Below are 22,432 nucleotides of genomic sequence, written 5' to 3' on the forward strand. Positions count from 1 at the left end.
TGCCGTTTGAGTTTGACATCCAATGATCATGTGAAAAAATCAAAGCGCCTTTGAGCAGCTGAACTGGATATTGGCGCTTTACAACTGTTAGCATAATAAAAGAAAATAAAAAATGAATAAGAATACTTAGCTTGGGTAAGACCCACGTTTTCTTATATTTCACCAGTAAACGGCTTCGTCCCAAGTCGCTATGTGTCCCTAATCTCACAAACGGTTGACGGTTCAAATGTATTTTGTGTGTATAGACACGTGAAAATGATCCATCCCAATTCTACCATGACTTCAGTAAATACTGGATTGTGATTGGTTAATCAAAGTCATTCAGATGTATATAATCAAATTATATACTTCTGATTTTCCAACACAGTATGTATTTAATTTTTATCTTAATAATGCGGTTATGGTAGAATGGAGATAAACATACTGTGTCGTAAAATCAGAGGTATATAACCAAATTATCATAGCTCTAAATTTTCTATTTAAAATTTAAATTTAGAGTTATTATAATTTCGTTATATACCTCTGATTTTCCAACACAGTATGTTTTCCTCCTAATTACTCTATGACATCTCTTTGTTAATAATTGCCATTTTGAAAAGTGTATAATTACGCTATTGGAGTAATTTGTTGACAGTGTGTAAACAGTGTGCATTACTAGTGGTGTTCGGATTAATTGAAATAATCGAAGATCGGTCGCAGTGACCAAACGACCAAGCAATCGATCACATTTTCTCATTATCGAACATAAACGATTTTGGAACTACTGTTTTAGTCTTTGAAATACTTGACAATGGAACGTATCTTAGAAGTTGTCAGGGCCTGAAAACGTGATTATTTCACTTCACTATCTAAAATGTCACGACTGAATATTTCTCTAAGACTCCAGGAAGTTTATGTTCATGATACATGTATATCAGTCATCACTTTAAAGTAGCAAGTTGCATCATGTTGTACACATCTGTAATTACAACTTGGATAGGAAAATCTGAAAAATGACGCTTACCAATTTTTTTCGATGATTGTTCGCTGGTAATGAAGCAATCATCAATTGTGAGATTTCAACCAGTTCCCAACACTATGCAGTACACGTTTTCCCCAACTGTTCTATTTCCCTTAAGCAATGTTCTCTGTCCAGACTGTCATCTGATCACTAAATAGGATACAGAGATGAATCGATAGGATTTGTCTGTACCATCTGCCAAGCTTACGGGGATAAACAGCTGAATATCTGCTTAGCTACACCAGAATAGCAGGATGCTGTAGGAGGGTTTCGGCTCAGTTAGTATGTGTGTACCCTGTTTAGTTTAAGACAAAATATTACGGATGTCAACGTCAGAGTTAATGTCGACTAACATATATATGTTACAGAGAATGTGTGAAACCAGGGATTTCACGTAATCCCTGAAAGATTCAGTGATTTCGTGAAATCACTGTGACCCCAGGGATTTCATGTATTCCCTAAAATGTCAAGGGATTTCATGAAGTTACTGATTTTCATAGTGTTCCATTACACAAATTCCCTGTTAGGATATCAGTGAATGTATGAAGTTAATGTTTGTAGCTTAAAACTTTACTGTTGAGTCTCATTTCATCCCTTAGGTCTTAGGAGTTAAAAACTTTGACTATTTACTGATGACACTAAGTCAAGCTAAGAGAGGGAAATCACCGATAATATTCCAGTTGATGTTTTAACAAATGACATCTGTATAGATTATCTTCATAAACTGTTTTCTAAATGTTATGAGATTGGTCATGTACCCTCCAACTGGGCCCAGGGGATCATTACCCCTACACCTAAGTCTGGACCTGACAACCCGAGAGACCCAATGTTTTATTGCGGCATTACGCTAGTGCATCTAATTGTTATGATTGATAATTTGTCGTTGGGTGTTGATATAACGATACCAACGTTGTGTATCAATATTCCTTTTGTAGTTTCAAAAGTTACAGAGGTTGTTGTCAGCGATTTCGTTTATAAATGGAAACAGCACCTTTTACAAGTTGGTAGTTAAACTGGCAGGGGAGGTAATAAGTTACACACGTACTGTACTTTAAGGACCGCCTTAGGCTGTTGACAGGGTCGGACGTGCTTGTCAGCCGCTCCGCTGTAAGGGCCTGTGTTGGGTCTAGAATTTCATATTCAGTTCTACGTTTGGCATATATATTTGTGTATTATCATTAAGGTAAGTGATTGTAGGCTATCGAGGGTCAAATATTGGCTTATTTTGCCATATTTGTGTGTTTTGTTGGCTCGCGGTGACTTACCGCACCACGTGGCCTCGGTTTTCGCGCATTGTGTCTGCGTGAAATTTTTCATTTCGACTTGGTCTTAGGACTATTTGGGTATGGAGAGCGACACTGATGGGGATGGGGATGATAATATTCACGCTACCTCATTTGAGGAAACCTCGACAGATGCTGAATTTGCAGAGAAATACGTGTCAATGATTTCCAAACGTTTGAAACGAAAACATGAGGATGACCGAGTTGTAAGTGATACGACATCGTCATTACCTATCAAATTTGTTGTCATTCTTACTTCTGTTGACCCAAGATTACGTTTGACAAACGTGAGTCAATTGCTTTGGCTCAGGATATCCATAAAACATTGGCGATGTGGAGTATATGAAAAACTGGAAAAGGGAGATTTAGTGATACACTGCAGGTCTGCTGAGCAACTTAACCTTGCACTGAATGTAGCGTGTGTCTGTGACGTTCGTGTCAAGAGTTCTGTCCCTAAGAGTCTTAGTGAATCCAAGGGGAGTTATTTACAATGTTGACACAGATGTAAATGAGGATGAGATAGTTGAGCAATTGAGAAGTCAAAAGGTTAAAAGTGCCCAAAGACTTTTGCGTGGAAAAGAAAAGGAACTTACTACTTCCATTCTTCTTACTTTCTCAACCCCACATTTGCCTGAACGTGTTAGGATGTATTATCAGTCCTTTCGAGTGCGTCTGTATATCCCACCAGCTATTAGATGCTACAATTGCCAGAAATATGGCCATGTTTCAACACGATGTAAAAGTAAAAAGCCTGTATGTCCCAGGTGCAGTGGTGAGCACAAAGTAGAAAATTGTTCGGAAACAGTATCGAAGTGTTGCAATTGTGGTGGTAGCCACAGTGCTGCCTACAAGGGATGTGAGAAATACAAGGAGGCAGTATCTGTGCAAAGGCTACGAGTAGAGAGTAAACTGTCTTATGCTGAAGCAACTCGTATAGTCAAGTCCACTCCAGCTCCATCTTATGCAGCTACTGTAACCGCCGCTCAGAAATCACGATCTGTGTCGGTACAAGCCTCACAAACAACAGTTGGAACCCGTCCTGTTCCTCTTGCAGCTACATCTGGGTCTAACCCTACCTGTATTTGTAAATGTCAGTCACGAGAGTCAAATTTAAGCCAGAGTGTATCAAATCCATCTGTTACAGCTCAAGTCAGCTCTCCACAGGTAGCCAATCCATTTCTTAGTACTTCTCCTCAAACCTTTTTAACGTTCTTGTTTGAGGGTGATTTCAGGATGCTTTAATGCAACAACCAAAGAGGAACAGATTAATCGTCTTGTGTCGGCGGCAAAAATACATCTTCACATCGATGTTCCTAGTGATCTGTTGACTGAGGTACATGTGGAGATGAATGATGGATAAAGCATTAGTATTCTTGACCATAATGCAATGGAATGCACAAAGTCTCGTTGCACATGGGGATAATTTAAAAGCATTTTCTATCAAATAGGTCACCACTGCCAGATGTTATTTGTGTACAGGAAACTTTTCTTTGGCCAGAGAGTCATTTTAGAATTAATGGCTATTTTGGTCTACGTCAGGACAGACTAACCAGTAATCCGAATACTAAAATCCTCGGAGGTGGTTGCGCTATATTTATTAAGACTGATTTGTCGTATCAGGTTCAAAATTACCAAATACAGTGTATGAGGCTAACGCAGTAAAACTTCATTATGAGGAAGATAAAGTCATTACTATTGTTAATATTTATAATACAGGTAAGCCAAACGTAGATGAATATCTGAAATTAATTGATCCCAATGGAGGCCCATATTTTATATGTGGGGACTTCAACAACCATAATATGTTTTGGGGAAGCAACAAGACGGATTATAATGGTCGGATTGTTGAACAATTTTTAGATGAAGCAGATCTTGTCCTTTTAAACGATGGTAAAATGACCCGCATGGATCTTGGCAAATGGACTTTTTCTCCTTTAGATCTATCAATGATATCATCACACATAGCCAGTAAGTGTAACTGGGATGTATTTCAGGAAGATGCATTAGGTAGTGACCACTTTCCTGTTTTTACTGAAATTCAGGTTCGACCATATCGTGATTCTTGTGATAAAGTCCCTCGGTGGAAATTCAAGAAGGCTAATTCGGCACTTTTTCTAGTCTGTGTACTGAACATATCACACCCGATCTTATAAATGGTGATGTTAATATGTCTAATGAAAATATCACAACACAATTAATAAAATTGCAGAAGAGTCCATTGGAAAATCGTCTGTTAAGAAAGCGGCATTCCCGCCAAAGTCCTGGTGGAATGACAGCTGTGAAAAAAGCCAATATCGCAAGGAAAAAGCATATAATAAGGTTCGCCACTCGTCATTGCCATGTGATTTGGCTGATTTTCGTAAGAAACGAGCTACGTTCAACGTATTGTACGGAGTACAAAACGGTTGAGCTGGAGGAATATATTTCTAATATTAATAGATTTACATCATTAACTAGTATCTGGTCCAAGGTGAAAACGATCGGTGGAAATAATATTCGTTCACCTATACCGGTAATGGGAGAAGCTGGAGAACTCGTATCAAAAGTCAGAAAGTAAATGCTCTTGTTAAGCAATTTAAATCTGTTAGCAGTTCTGAAAATTATTGTCATGAATTCAGAGAATATAAACAAGTTTTGAAACAAATTTTATTCCTGAAATGCCTTCTGCCATGTTGGAAAGTAGCTTGAAATCAATACAGATATCACTCATGATGAACTTAAAGGCAGCCATATCAAGAACACATAATTCGGCACCAGGCGCGGATGAGTTGTGTTATGAAATGTTTAAGCATATGCCAGATTCTTCTCTAGCTGTTATTCGGGAACTATTGAACTTAAGTTGGTGTTCTGGATCCTTGCCTACGACATGGAGACATGCAATAATAGTTCCAGTGCCCAAACCAGGAAAAGATCCATCGCTTCCTGCATCATATAGACCGATTGCTCTCACTTCTAATTTATGTAAAATCATGGAGAAATAGTTACTACCCGCCTGAACTATTATCTTGAACGAAATGAGCTTCTTACTCACATTCAGTCAGGATTCAGAAAGGGGCGTTCATGTATAGATCAGCATGTTCGTCTGGAAACTGAAGCACAGAAAGCTTTATGCAACCAGGAATACATGTTGTGTGTATTCCTTGATATCGAAAAGGCTTATGACATGATTTGGAGAAATGGTTTGCTTTTTAAATTGTGTAAACTTGGAATTAGAGGCAACATGTTCAAGTGGATATGGTCATTTTTGTCCGAAAGAACCATTCAAGTTCGCATATGTCAAGAACTGTCAGGCGTGCATATGACTGAAAATGGTACCCACAAGGAAGTGTAATAAGTCCAGTTTTATTTAATATTATGATCAATGACATTTTCGAGGACCTGCCTCTAAACATAAATGCAGCACAGTTTGCTGATGACGGATCGTTTTGGAGACGCTTTGGTAATTTTCAGTTTGTCATAGAATCTATACAAAACTGCTTAAGTAAAGAATCAGTACATGGTGTTCAAAATGGGGTTTAAGATTTCAAAATCAAAATCAGTGGCAATGATGATCACAAGACGTAAGATCCCTCATGATATCAGTTTATCTCTTGGACATCATAAACTGGAAATGGTGTCAGTGTTAAAATTTCTTGGTGTGTATTTTGATCAAAGATTAACATGGTCTCATCACATCACACATTTGTATAACACATGTAACAAGATCATCAATCTATTAAAGTGTATTTCAAAAACAAAGTGGGGCGCTGATAAGTCAACTATGTTATTGCTGTACAAGGCCCTTATCTTGTCCAGACTTGACTATGGTTGTCAGGTGTATATGTCGGCGGCTAAATGTCATCTTAATAAGCTTGATAGAATTCAGTCTAAAGCTTTGAGAATATGCACTGGTGCATATTGTACTATTCCAACCTCAGCTCTTCAAGTTGAGTGTTCAGAAATGCCCCTTCACCTTCGAAGACAACAGGTATCTTTGAAATATTTCTTGAAAATGAAAACCAAGAACAAACACCACGCAGTCACTGAGATTGTTAATGACTGTGTGGAATATGTCATGTGTGACTGGACTCATGGCAAATTACCCTTTGGCTTGAATATTCAGAGATTAGCTGATCAACATGGTATCTACAACTGTAACCCAGTTGATCCTTCTGCTCCGCCTGTCAAACCTCCGTGGGTTCTGCTGAAGCCTGGATTGAATTCGGAACTCAATTTAATCGTGAATAAGAGAATGGACCAAAACATAATAAAAGTGATAACTCAAGACTTTCTGTCTGAAAATTATTCTAATTTCACAAATATATACACTGATGAATCGGAAGAACCATCCAATAATCGTACTGCTGGGGCTTTTTGGATACCCAATTTATCGATCGCTAAGGTGTTCAGATTCCCTGATTATCTTTCTGTTTTTGCAGCTGAACTTTTGTCCATTTCGCAAGCATTGAGATGGGTAGATGAACATGACCATGAAGCAATTATCTTTACAGATTCTATGGCAGCAATCAAAGCTATAGAAGCTGGTGCAAATGGATCTAGAGATGACATTGTGCATGAGATATTAAAGTTAGATACATCGTTAAACATGAAGTATATTGCATGCGACATTGTGTGGGTCCCAGCACATGTTGGATTACATGGGAATGAGATTGCAGATAATTTGGCCAAATCTGGGTTACAGTTTCCTGAAGTTGATTTATTTAAATTTCAACCAATCCCTAAAGATTATGAAAATGTTTTATCGAAATCTGTTACAAGGAGTTGGCAACAGTTGTGGGATACAGGTACTACCGGCCGACATATGTACAAACTTAGACCATCACTAAAATCTGGTCATAAAATTCGTCGTCGTAAAAGGCGTGATGAGGTTATTCTTTCACGTCTAAGACTTGGACACTGTGGGCTAAATGCCTACAGGAGTATTATAGATAAGACGGTCTCTTCTAAATGTGGCCATTGCAATTTGGAGACGCCTGAAAACATCGAACATTATCTAATTACATGCCCTGGGCATAACAACATAAGACAAAATCTCAGAAGTGCTGTACTTGAGGTTGATGATGTATTCTCCTTAGAAACAGTTTTGGGCCCCAATATCATGCATGGGTCTGTGCAACGGGCAGTTTTAGATTTTGTCTCGTCATCTGGAAAATATGATGTAATCTAGACAGGCTCTCGAATGGCTTAGACAGATTTAGTTCTGTGGTTTTAAATCATTTTAACACTCTGTCATCTGAACCTACTGCTTTTTTATTGAATGAGTATTTCATGTTTTAGAAATGGAAGTGATTACTTACGGTTTTTAATCCGTAACACGAAGCAGAGGTTATTCCATATATGTATACATCTATCCAAATTAATAGTGTTGTCGTTTCTTTTATCTTACCTAAACGATTCCTTTTGGCGATGAAATTACATATGATTGTTTATTAAATCAAGTCAATGTGTTGGGCGCAAATAGGCCTCTTATTGGCCCACGTCGCCCTAAAACTATAAAACCAACCAACCAACTGTACTTTAAAGTTGGATTTTTGCAGTGATTTTTATGTTAATTGTAATGTCTCGCTCTATGAGAAAAGCACTAGATTTGTTTACATGTGCCGTAGCGCCGCTTAGAATCGAAACTGTAAAGATTTTATTGAAGATGAGTGTCATGTTTTATTGCATTGTCCTCTGTATGCTGATGAGCGATTGTAACTTTTATCTAAATGTACAAGTCTTTTAGAAGTTTTTTTAAAAATCTGGGTATGTTGAAAAAGTTAGTTTTCTTCTAGCTTGTCCAGGTGTATCGTTTATATCTGTCAAAACCAGCCTTAATATTCTTAGAAAGCGTACTGCAAATTAGTATATATGTTCTTAATGTAACTTGTACCCTTATTATTGCATTTTTAATATTTTTTATACTATACTCTGTATATTGTCCCAACAAATGAATTTTATCAGGATATACTCTGTACTCGCATTATAAATTAGGTGTTCTCTATTTCAATAAGGGCTTACAGGGTTTTCATGTAATCCCTGAGCTAATATTTCAGTAATTTCATGAAATCCCTGGAAATTTTAGGGAATACATGAAATCCTTGGGAGTCACAGGGATTTCATGAAATCACTTACTCTTTCAGGGATTACGTGAAATCACTGGTTTCACACATTCCCTGTAAGATATATATATAGATATATAGTTATATATATACTAGTATACTAGTAAAGTACATGAATCCAGAGTGAATTTAAGCAGACAGACAGACAGATAATTTATTACCATCTCACTGCATGTACGTCATATAAAAAAATAGACAGAATAACAAATGACCAGTAAAAGCACATGCACCATTCCTTATGGAATTATGAGAGACTAAATCTAAAATATATACAATCTACTAAAAGTCATAGAAAAACGTTTGCGCTAAAAAAGAAAATTAAAAAATATATGTCTATACACAATTTAACTGCTATACAGCAACCATCGCCTTCTAGATAGAATAAGGAATAAGGTTTTGGCAACGCTACTAACAACTTCATAATTTGACATTAAAAAACAAAATTTCTGTTCTTCGGTAAAATTAAAAAATTCACCATAGATAGTACAAATATTGGTAAACAATTCCGATCGCAGGTCATCGTACATCGAGCACTTCAGTAAAACATGCACTTCATCTTCAATACAATTATCATTGCACAACGGACAGGTGCGTTCTTCCACAGGCAATTTTTCATAACGCACCGTTTCAAGTCTAATTGGAGCAACCCAACATCTAAATTTGGCAAAAGAACTTCTATAACATCTTGGCATAAGAATATCAACATATGTTTCAGTAAAATAACCAGTTTTAAAAGTTTATAATTTATCCGCGGTATTGGATACATCTTCAGACCACGATTCAACAAGCTTTGCAGAGTACATTTCTAACATAAGATCAACAGTTGAACAAGGTAAAAATACATTTACATTACAATACAGCCCATACCATGCTGGGTAAAAAAAGAGCGTACACTAAAATTAAGCATGTATATACAATAATCACGGGATTCTGAGATTAAAGGTAATTGATAAGCAGTTATGGTGTTCTTAGAGTACATTAAGTGGGTAAGTGATAGAAAGTATCAAATTGATGTACAAAAGGGTGGATGTTGTTTTAACAGTAGATTAAGTGGACGGTTACTATTTATTTTTCGTTCTTTTATTCTGTAGGCATAATCTACAAATATATCTTTATCTCTGTAGGCTCGATATACATTATTGTGTTTTTGAAGGCTTGCCAGATAGATTCCTTTTTGACCATTTGTTACAGCTGAGTGAATGGATTATCTGAGTCCAGTTGAATAAATTCCTTGTTACAGGCTCCATGTATTATTTAAGGCTTGCCAATGCATTCTTGCATTTACTTATTCAAATTCAAACTTCATGTCAAATATTTCGCCCAATTTGTGAGAACCGATTTGGTCACACTACAAGACTACCTGTCGGTAAAAGATCTATTTGTTTAAAGGGACGGTGGGGTAGTCTAGTGGTTAAGGCGTTCGCTCGTCACGTCGAAAACCCGGGTTCGATTCCCCACATGGGCACAATGTGTTAAGTCCATTTCTGGTGTCCCCCGCCGTGATATTGCTGGAATATTGTTAAAAGCGTCGTAAAACTAAACTCACTCACTCACTCTATTTGTTTAAAGCGTCCACTTCTGTCTTCACTGATGGGACCGGTTACAAGGTAACATTGACCGAGTAACACCAATACACGTCGAACAATCGCATCGCTAAAGTATATCATAGTCCTCTGATTGGAGTATCGACTCCCGCATACTCCTTAGTTGATCCTTGCAATACAAATTCTCGTGGATTCGCTCACATCTGAAGCTTTGCTTTCAGCCCATATTAAGTTATCTTCACGTTCTAGTTGAAACTGAAAGAATATATTGAAGATAAATCATCAGAAAATTTTACCCTGACAAAATATACAGTCTTAATTGGGGAAATAATAACGACCTTATGAATCACATACTTCTTGCCAGTAAAAAATATATTCATATATCAAGTATTAGAAAAAATAAGTTATCACTGGATACATTTGTAAAAATATTGAGTGATATTTTCAAGACAGAAAAGTTTATTGCCAGTAAGAATCAAAACATATTACAATTTGACAGAAAATGGTCATCTCTACTGCACACATTCCCAGCTTAATGAAGATTCCAACATGTGTAATGCCAACCCATATGAATTACTGTTTTACGGTGTACAAGTGTTGTTGCATCATGTACTTTGTATATTTGTATCTACTGATTTTGAATGAATAAAAAATTATAAAAAAAGAAGTTATCTTCATTTGAAATTGGGAAAATACCGCGGCGTAAAAAACAATTAATTACTCATGTTGTATGGCCACTTCAAGCGGCCGAGCAGTGAAAATGAACCAACCAAACTAACTAACACTGAAGGGTAGCACTGAATTGGTGATCTTTCAGTTTCCAGGAATGCTCACGACAATCGTGTTAGCCGGAACATCATAGCTTGGGTATTTGTCATTCAACGTCAATATTACATTAAAGACGTCGCTCAAGGTCAAATGTATTATTCATTCAAACACAATGCTTGGAATCCTCCTGGAATCTGTAAATGTGTGTTAATGAAAGCAGTGTAGGAAGTGTTTGCAATGCTGATTCAAATGGTTCCTCCGATTAACGGCCACGTTGTCCAGAAATCGAAGACAGCGACCAGATGTGTAGTCAGCGTTTGCGAGATAAGATTGCCTGGGCTGTGTTCCCCGCACACAATTATGTTTAAGCTGGATTTGCAAGTGTGAGGAACGCTGGTTTATTTCTAATTAAATCTTAAACCGACATTTGTCTGCTCTTGTCAGTTGATGCTAAGGATTAAGTTTCGTGTAGGGTAGAATTACCATCGACTGAACAATCATTACAGACTCGGATCCGACACAATTGTCCGAGAGGGGTCAAAGAAAAAACATTAAAATCCCAGATAAACCTTCGTCATATTATGTTGTCTCTTTAGCAGCTATTTGTCATGTCCTTCACCATGGAAAATTGTAAGTAGGTGCCTCGCGCCAAGGTACGGTATATCTGGTACCAGACCATATATTAAACGCCTTGAGAACAGTAGGCATTGCACTGTGTTGTACAGTCACATTAATGTGTGAGAGTTGTCCAAAGTGACGTCAAATGTAAACGTTTACCATCATTATCAAATAAATCGTATACTAGTGGTGATCCGATTAATTGAAATAATCGAAGATTGGTCGCAGAACTAAACGACCAAACAATCGATCATGTGTTCTCATAATCGAACACAAAAAATTCAGGAACCTTGTTTTCATCAACAATATTTTTCACAAACTGTTACATTTCATAAGCACTACAAACGTTCCAAGTCATTTGAATTTATCTTAAAGACACCAAGAAATTTATGTTGCTAACATACTAGTCATCCTTTACATGTTTTTCCCTTATTTTTAATTAACAAATTTCATAAATGACGAACCAATTATTTTCGGTGGTAATGAACCAATCATCAATGATGAGATTTTAACCAATTCCCAACACTAATGTATGTCCAAATGTTGAATATTGTAGATCAGGGTCCTGATCCACAAAACGTTCCTAGCACTACGTAAGCCTTTGATAAACTATAACTATTACGACATGTGGCAAAGTTACGAAGATTAACTTTGTGGAGAGATCCCAGAGGCGTTCATTCCTTCAAGGTATGGAAACGGTTTCATTGTTTTACTTTAAGTCTGCTTCAACATCAAGAAACTGTTCAAATTAAATGATGAGAGCCCAAAAGTAAAAAAAGATGAATCCACCTGAAATAAATAAATAAATAAATAAAATAAATTAAATAAATAAATAAATAAATAAATAAATAAATAAATAAATAAATAAATAAATAAATAAATAAATAAATAAATAAATAAATAAATAAATAAATAAATATATGCGCCAATACTAAACACACGCTTTTTACCTTTGGTTAGATCTCCAAAGTATAATTCTAGTTATACCTGCATGTTGTACTTGTATCCTAATTACATACATTCTATGTCATGTATTAAGAAAGACTGCTTCTTTGGTGAGTACAATATGGCTTTAAGAAAGTGGACAAATGCAAATGTTTCAATGAGACAAAGCAGTAAATGGGTTTTGTCTAATGAAAATTTTCTGACAGAATTAACAATGCTTTGCTACCAGAATTAGGGTTATACCATTTCTCTTCCTATATAGCAATTTTTTTTGAAATATTGATATATATTCCAGTGATGAAAAGGTCTGCATGTACATCTGTAAAAACGTCCAAGGCAGCAAATTTGGTGATTCTTAATGAGTTGGTTGTCAGGAATAAACTTTGCGTGTAAGATTAGCGCTCTCTTCACTTTGGAGCAGTGACAGAGCCTTTCCTATATTCATGAGTAGCCATGTCTTCTGAACTATGGATTCTACAACATTAAGCTTTTCTGAATAAAAAGTAAAAAAGACAAAGGGTTTCATGTATTTGGTATGCACGTATACACACTGCGTCACATTGGGCTTGCCTCTTCCAATACTCGACAGTAAAAGTGGATTATGATGGATATTAGATGTTCACTAGATCAGCAGCAACTGGCCAAGTTGTACTGTAAGACGTGCTTGGTCTGAGACGATGGGATGTTTTTGTCCGAGATCAATTATAAAACAAAACCTTGTTATAATGAAAACACAACTACTATGCTGCTAAACTGGGACACATTTGTGATTGAGAAAGTTCATACGTCAAGTACAAGGATTTTCCCTTTGATCTATTGCCAGAACTGTGTTGGATGATGGGGCATAGCGACATTTAAGCTCACGGTAATTCTATCAGTAACAATACGTAATCCTTTGTGTGGTCAAGAGCGTCAAAGATCTAATTAGAATTTAACCGGCGTGCATCACACTCGCAAATACAACCCAAACATAATTGTTCAGTCCAATATTCCAGCTATATGGCGGCGGTCTGTAAAAAATGGAGTCTGGACAAGACAATCCAGTCATCAACAGCATGAGCATCTATCTACACAATTGGGATACGATGACATGTGGCAACCAAGTCAGCGAGCCTGACCACCCGATCCCGTTAGTCGCCTCTTACGACAAGAATGGGTTACTGAAGATTAACTCTAACCCGGATCTTCATAGGTATCCGCCAGTTTGAAGAAACAGATGGATCAGAAAAGCAAACACTTAAGTTCCTTCACTGCATTCATTTACAAAATGTCCCTGACATCTAGACATTTCTCAGCAATAGGTCTCAATGAATACCATTATACGGAAACCTCTTCAGTGCCATGATGGCTTTTTGTGGAACGTTTTAGGTTTGTGTTACCTAAGCCATTCGCCGTTTGACAGCAGATTGTCGTTTGTTCTTATAAGAAAACATCTGTTTTGCACTTAGACTGCGATTGTGGATGAACCATCAATATCTCAATGTACAGATTTCTGTGGATGAACCATCAATATCTCAATGTACAGATTTCTGTGGATGAACCATCAATATCTCAATATACAGATTTCTTTGGATGAACCATCAATATCTCGATGTACAGATTTCTTTGGATGAACCATCAATATCTCGAAGTACAGATTTCTGAAAATGTTATTTCCTTTGGTGAATTTGTTTTCATACCTCTGACATGCGGAGGGTAAAAAGAACATTGAGTGAGTGCATGCCTCAGAGCTTGTTTAAATTTTGGTGAATCTGTATTGTGCAAACAGGGATCATAATCAGTGTAAGCATGGAATTCGAATCTAAGAGACGGGGTAGCCTAGTGGTTAAATCGTTCACTCGGTTTCCATTCCCCACATGGGTACAATGTGGGAAGCCCATTTCTGGTGTCCCCCACCATGATATTGCTGGAATATTGATAAAAGCGGCGTAAAACTACGCACGCGCTCACACACGCACGCACTCACCCACTCACTGCTAATGGTGTAAGGTAGCAACACAGTTGTATATCAGTTCCCCATCAAAAACGAAGGATGGAAAGTAGCTTCCTGGCAACAATTTCGTCAAACACCTTTGTGTCGACGTTGAAAGGACCAACATAAATACTTCCTTTAGACCGCGGTTCGACACAGGAATACGCAGGGACCAAGTTATCATTTCTAGCAACTGTACATTCGACACATAAAAGTTCGACACAACGGTTTTTACCTTCATGGAATATACTTTAATATCATTGGTTAATGACGCTTTAACAAGTTTCCGTGTCACCCCTCCCAGGCGGGTGACAACTTGAAAATATATTAACCGCTGCCAAGGTAACCGCCAAACTCTCCGCCGAGAAGCTGTATCGCTAACAATCGTATGACGTCATAATATGACGCATGCAGTGCACCATGTACACGTTTATTTTACAGACGTTCACTGCTTTATTTAAACTATTTTATACATTGCATCGTTTGCACACTCAGCTTAAACATGATGAATCATTTTTATAGCAGTTTTAAGCTTGTCTGTATATGTTTTACTGATATTAAAAATCCAGTCGAGAGGCAGACGCCATTTTGTTCACATGTCCTATAGTCGGTAGAGAGCTTATGGGTCTTAAAAAAATTAAAAAGATATTTTGTACATTTAACATGGCGGTAAGATAAATACGTTGTAAAGTTCAACCTCGTGTAATACGGTCTGATGTACGCCTCTTTGTAGCAGTGTCACCCGAGCCGGCAGGCTGATGTACGCCTCTTTGTAGCAGTGTCACCCGAGCCGGCAGGCTGATGTACGCCTCTTTGTAGCAGTGTCACCCGAGCGCTGATGTACGCCTCTTTGTAGCAGTGTCACCCGAGCCGGCGCTGATGTACGCTCTGTGCAGTGTCAGCAGTGTCACCCAGAGCCGGCAGGCTGATGTACGCCTCTATGTAGCAGGTGTCACCCGAGCTGTCAATTCCGAGCCGGCGGGCTGATGTACGCCTCTTTGTAGCAGTGTCACCCGAGCCGGCAGGCTGATGTACGCCTCTTTGTAGCAGTGTCACCCGAGCCGGCAGGCTGATGTACGCCTCTTTGTAGCAGTGTCACCCGAGCCGGCAGGCTGATGTACGCCTCTTTGTAGCAGTGTCACCCGAGCCGGCAGGCTGATGTACGCCTCTTTGTAGCAGTGTCACCCGAACCCTCTTTGGAGTCACCCGAGGGTATGACTCTCTACAAAGAGGCGTACATCAGACCGTATTACCGAGGGAGAAGCATCCATTTTATGTCCACGTTGTGGCTCTGCATCACTCAGCCGTGGGCTGTGCTGAGTATCATATTCGCCTTGCTGTTAACCCTTTGCTTGTATTCACTAGTCTTGGGCATTGGTTAAAATCTCATAATTGATGATTGGTTCATTACCACCGATCAACCATCGAAAATAATTGGTTAGCGTCATTTCTGAAATTTGTTAATGCACTAAAAATAAGGAAAAACCATATAGTTATTTTGGGGTTTTTTTTGCAAAATTTCACATCTTTAAAAAATGACTAGTATGTTAGGAACATAAATCTCTTGGTGTCTTTAAGATAAATTCAATCATGACTTGGAACGTCTGTAGTGCTTATGAAATGTAACAGACAAAACCAACCTTGTGAAATATATTGTTGATGAAATCAAGTGTTCCTGAATTGTCTGTGTTCGATTATGAGAAAACATGATCGATTGCTTGGTCGTTTAGTCACTGTGACCAATTTTCGATTATTTCAATTAATCGGATCACCATAAGTATTCACGTATTCACGTGTTCGTGAAGTTGTACACGGCTACGGCTGCTACCTGTGTAGCTTCGATATGCAAATCATCACTCACAAATCTTGACTGCATCCTCCTGTTTCTAAATACCTTATTCAAATCACGGATTGTGTCAAATGTGTGTAAATGGTGACACATGGTCATGAGTTCCACGTTCTAGTTCCCTAAAGCAATGTTCTACATCTTTGTCCAGACCGAAAGCTGATCCCTAAATCGTTTAAGTTGCTGGATCGACAGGACTTGTCTACACCATCTGCCAAGTATCCACATGATGTTATCTGTTTGGCGTCATCAGAATGGAACCTCCGGGGGTGGTTAATTACAATATTGCAACAAATATATATTTTTCTTTTAACGAAGATTTCCAAAATAACCATTGCTTGAAACTTCCTTATGTTTAAGTCTCCACTGAAAATCCAAACCATATAGTGAACACGTTTCTCTGAAATCACTGGAACTAAAGTTTTCCAGATTAGTTCTATCGTCAACATGTTGTTGGCGATCTATAGCCTGTTTTTATATTGTATTGTCCCAATAGTGCTATTAGTTTTAAACTTTCCACGCTAGTTTTAATTCTAATTGTGATATTCTAGTTGTTTACCAGTCCTTCGTCGACAGGTTTTTATAATATACATATATTCCACTTCAAAATCAAATATTTATGTTCTCGTCACGATATGGCTGCAATATTGCCGATGTGACGTTAAGTAATAACTCACTCTCTCACTCTATCGTCAACATATCCTTTTTGTCGCACTTTCATACCTACGGCTTTGAGGTATATGCGTATAATGAACAACGGTTACAACGAACTAAACTCAGTGACCCTATGTATACTGGTATGTGTATATTGAAGCAAATTTTGCATGAAGGCTATTATGAATTATTCCATAAATTCGATTTACTTCACAGTCGAATTATTAGGATAACCCCAGGCCGCCCCAGTCACCAATGAGTTCGCGTTCTATGTTATTTTAGTAGAATGGAGAAGTAACACGTGTATTCAACTGTGCTACATCTCAGACCTGGGAAGATCCAACTTGCAGAATTTCTATCCCTAAATTCCTTGTTTTCATGACTATATTTTCAACCTGACAAGTTTTAGGAGTAATCTCATTAACCGAGGCTGATACTCAGTATGGCCGCTCACGATCCTGCCCAGACTACAGACTTGTTCTGCCGCCGTCGGATGATGTGGAAGAAACTTCAGGTCTTGACTGACTTCCTTAATGCCCCTATTCCACACAGACCACGAATCCCACGAATTGCCACGAATTAACAAATTTGAGTATTCGTAGTTGAATCGTAATCAGCTAGTGGAGTTCTTAACTAATTCGTAATATAGTCATAGTCCGTTCTTGCAGTTCTTGAGTAATCGGGAATTCGTGGCAAAAGTTTTGAACTGTTCAAAATTTTGGTCACGAACTCCCGATTAAACATAATCGTAGTTAATTCGTAACAAATTCGTAGTGCATTCTGAAGCATCGTAACCAAATCGTAACCAATTCGTAGGCATTCTTAACTCATTCGTGTATTCGTCAGTTCGTGGCTTGACCACGAATCGGCTACACGAATCTGTCAGGAATCCGACAAATACACGCCGAAGCAGGTACGAAGCAAGTAAGAACTACCTACGAATCAGCTACGACCGCAAATTGTATATTTAACACGTTGCAGCATCGACATCCAATTTCAGACAGGTAAATAAGGGGCTCCAGAATATATATTTGCACATCATTATATTATGCAATTTCGTTGATTTTAATACACATTTGAAAGAATTTTAACTCAATATAATAGTTAAGTTCAACATTACCTCAAGCCATGAATAGGCTTTAACGAATCCAATTCAGCTTTTGCAAGAGCTTCGGAGGTTCACGTCTATGTCAAGGCATGAGGAAACAAGCTGCAAATACGCTTAATGCCAACAACTGCTCCTTTTCCATGCACAAACATGCTGTCTATTTGAGTTTAACTCAATGGTTTTAATTTATACAGAGGACGCTTTCTTTCTTACATGCAAAAACATTAAATTTTGATTATTTAGGTTGAATAAGACCTCACTCCTCAACATTCCAGCCTATTCAAATACACATGACGAAGTGACATTGTAAAGTTCCACTGCCATGAAGGAAGTTTGAGCCGATTAAAACTAGAAGCGTCTGTTTCCGTATTTATTTGTCTCTGGCGGCACCACACTGATGGAATCATCACATTATTTGACAGCTGTTGATCAAACCACACGACAAACGTAATTGGCAGCTGTCAGCGGGACTCTGAGCTTGAAGCTGTTGCTGGTTGACGTGTACTACGTCCCATCTGGTTCTCCTACAATGACAACTGACGCTGACGTCACTGATGTCTCCAGGACGCTCCCCACCCTTATCACGACATTGTTACGAAAACATCCTCACCAACAGCCTAATAGAATTATGGGAGCGGTCAGCCTCGGCTGTTTATTGATTAGACTGATGAACTGATACTGACGCTGTGGACGCCATGTTTTAGCGAGGCCATGGGGAGTTCAATGTGATTACACAGACACCATAACCTAGTTTCGTTCATGGTGTCAGCCCGATCTGACGTTTGTGAAGGTGATAACGCGACCTCAAACTCGGCACTTGTCTGGACATGATGCTGTGGTCTGCAATCTTGAAATATCTATATTCTCTAAAACCTAAAGACGTGGTTAGGGTTCGTCTCCAGGATTTCAATGGCTTCAATGGAAGACAGGTGACACCATTAATGAGTTTCGTCACGAGTGATTTTACCTGTGTGGTTTATGGAACTTGGGGTTCCTGTGTGACGAGCAAACATCTGGGTTCTGTAATCAGAACATCAGCGACAATTTGTTTCAGGCGACACCACACATTCACTGATTAACTAAACAACTCTAAATATCAAGTGCATGAAAGCAACAAACTGTCCCGCAGTTGGGTCCTTTCCTTCATTCATAAGATATCTCAGTCAGCTGATATTGTCAGAGTGATGATGAATTTGGGGAAATGTTTTTCCAATATTGTTTCTTTCAATTCAAAGAAGGATAGCTAGAGGTTGTGAAGATGGGCCGAAGCCTGTCGCCAGGTGGCGCGTGTCGTGCAAACTAGATCGAGTTCAATGAGTGTCAGGGTGATCTTAACCAGTCTAAGAATCCATTCAGGAGGAGACTTGAGTTACAAGAGATTCCTCACAGGTCATGAATTAATGTGAAATACTCCAGATTAAGTGGACCCTTCATCCGTCACTCAAATCAATAAACGGTGGTTTTTAACAGCGGTGAAAATACATTTTAAAAAACGGGAGGATTTTCTTCCCCCCAGGCAAGATGACAGACTGGAGATCAGCATTACAGGAATATGACAGGCAGGCTGGAACATGGAAACAGTCAAAAGGAGCAAAATGTTATAGGGACGGATTGTGGGGATGGGATCTGGTGAGATCAGAGGGTGAGAATAGGGATGAAGATGTAGGGGACACGATATTGCAGAGATGGGGACTAGGGGTGGGAGTGTGTGGGATCTGACACAGAGGCTTGCAATCAGCTGAACTTGCAGTACATCATATTACAAGAGCAGATCTGAATCTCAAGACACCTTGAAGAGCAACATATTACTTCGGGAGATCGATCTGACACTCTAAACAGTGATCCCAAAGACACCTTGAGGAACAGCATAGTACGCGAGAATAAGGTCCACCAGACCTAATGGCAATCTCTAATGGCAACGTATGGAACTACATTTATACCGAGATGACAAGACTTTATGGATGATCAAGTTCTTTATTTTAAGAATGGCCTTTCAGGTGGGCCTTGTGTTGTCTCTGCAGCTTCACTGTTGGGTCTTTGTTGATTTTTCGGTAGGTGTTGGTGTCGTCAAGGATTTTGCTGACCATGGTGTCGAAGTCAGGGGTGTTGAGCACCACCGTGCCTTGCCCTTGTCAGCAGGGAGGATGGTGATGGTTTTGTCTCTGCGCAGGTCGGCGATGGCTTGTTTCACCCCTTTGGTGATGTTTGGTTGCTGTGGCTTTGACTTCTGGACAATTTCAGCGACCTGTTGACGGAGGAAGTGGTCATCCATAAAGTCTTGTAATCTCTATACCACCAATTTCTAGAATGCCACTCAAACAACTACATTTATACCTATGATCGTTGGTTCTAATCCCACTGGAGTCACTTGTGCTGTTGGTGTTTCAGCATGCCCTCACTCGAGATTTGACCAAATGGATCAAATCTTAGACCTGCATCAGTCTGGACTGGTATACATGAAGCTGGTAAGCAGTGATATAACTACAACACTGTTCCAAGCGGCCTTAAACCCAGCTCACATGATCAATGATCAGACGCCTGTTATCAACACATGTTTCAAATATGTGTAGGACTCAGATCTAAGGCGGGTCTCTCTAATCTATGTCGGGTTTCCTAATCCGTGGCAGGTCTGATTGTTCGATTGTTACATGACGTCTCGCGTAATGACGTCATTACTCGATGACGTCATAATCGCTAACCGTCCCCGACGTTATTCGACACTAGCCGTTCGTGGCGATAGTAATCTCAGGAAAATCTTCAAAGCTAAGAAAATGGAAAACATAGAAAATGATGGTTTTGTAATTGTGGAGTCACCTACAAAGAAGATGAGACCCGTATCAAAAGATCCCAATGCAGAAACATTTTGGAACGACACGGAAAAAATACTTGCAATTACAAAACTGAAAACGCTGAATCCGAAATGGGGAAGTGTAAAGATTTGCAAGATTAGCATGGCCTAAATTTTCGAAGCTCTCTTAGTTCTATGATAGTCGTAAAAACATTAGCAATATCGACAGACGATCTTAGTGCTAACAGAGCTTCAGAGAGTCTCAAACCCAGGGTATCAGTAAGTTAGAATCACATAAATGAAGTGCCATAAACCCCTATTCTACCGAGGTGAAATGTTCTAATGACGATGTGTAGGAAATCCGCCTCAGATTATTAGGGTGTGTACGGCAACTAGCCATGGATTTGAAGATCTGCCATGGATTTGGTAATCCGCCACGGATTTGAGGCCTGCCATGGATCCGAGTCCTACATATGTGAGATAAGATGCGTCTAATATCAACTGTGCACTGTCTGTACGGTCTGTACTCCACCTTTGTGGACGAATGAAAGAAGACTACTCGATAGCAAGTGTAGATGAAATTGGGTTAAAAATCTGGTTTATTATTATTTTATCGTTATAGAATTTGCTGGTAAAACGCAGGAATCATAGTGCGAGCTCAATGATATTCTATATGTCGCCGACAGCCTTCTATTTCCCTTTTATTTCACCAGAGGGCTGCGTCTCCACTGGCTATATGTAGAGAGTTGTACGTGCCACCCGTATTCGGCTAACCCGCCAAATCTCGTGCGTTTCATGCCTGTGACGTGTGACACTTTCATGTCACCATCCGACCATGTCGGACGCACACAACATATTTCTCATGCTGTAATGTTTGTATTTCACAGGTAAGCACCCTCTCTACATATATTCTTTCTACATCTATATCATTGCTAGTATATATATTATTGTCATCAAAATAGTAATAACATATATCTTAAGTTAGTAATTAATCGCGACCGCGTAATGTAAACTTTCTCTCGCGTGCATCACTTACTAACTTAAAGCATTAGCATTGCATGTAAGACAGTGTGTGAATGATCAATGATTATGATTTTATATCTACAGTATACTAAATCATTAGTTGTATATAATTTTGACTGATCGCTAATGCGTGACGTCACATCAATTGCAAAATATCCCGGACGAAACGCTTATGCGTGACGTCATATATATTATATCAATTATACAATTATAGCATAACTATTATATACCAATCTTATATCTATAATTGTATTGTTTATTGCCGATGTATTCATATAAGATACATACGACTTTCATGTCACCATCCGACCATGTCGGACGCACACAACATATTTCTCATGTTGTAATGTTCGTATTTCAGGGGCAATAGACTGGTGCATATCGTAAGCGACGTTCCCCGTCTCATCAATTATTGTCCTTGGGACATCTCAAGACCTGAACCCGCGACACATATCACAGCTCCACCTCGTATACCCACTTAAACCGACTTCGATATTAATATTTTCTTCATGTTATACAATAAACTACTGTTATAACGAACCCAAGGAGAGGCCGCTTATTCAGACAGACAGACAGTATTTATTCAGTAAAGAGGCCCTCGCCCATAATACAATCAGACTGACATTGTGTTTAGTGGGTGCGCAATACAACTTTGCAGCTCTATGTCCTGGAGTTTATCAATTTCTGTACATGGTATAAGTAAAGGCTAACATTGTATATGACAGCATCATTTTTTCTTTTTCAAAAAGATTTACGACAGAGTAATGAGTAAGTGGTTCTTT

At 38.7% G+C, this 22,432-nt stretch overlaps 1 long non-coding RNA gene across 1 annotated transcript; it reads left to right on the forward strand.

The window, feature by feature from the left end:
* The first annotated feature begins 222 nt into the window (after positions 1 to 222).
* LOC124292118 lies at positions 223 to 20,876 on the forward strand. The gene is made up of 3 exons (XR_006902362.1): positions 223 to 235; positions 2,803 to 2,805; positions 20,785 to 20,876. It is a non-coding gene; the product is annotated as an uncharacterized LOC124292118 (long non-coding RNA).
* The last annotated feature ends 1,556 nt before the right edge of the window (positions 20,877 to 22,432 follow it).

The sequence above is a fragment of the Haliotis rubra genome, unplaced genomic scaffold (genome assembly GCF_003918875.1).
Source record: "Haliotis rubra isolate DU_JTF1 unplaced genomic scaffold, ASM391887v1 Scf508, whole genome shotgun sequence".
Taxonomy (NCBI): Eukaryota; Metazoa; Mollusca; class Gastropoda; order Lepetellida; family Haliotidae; genus Haliotis; species Haliotis rubra.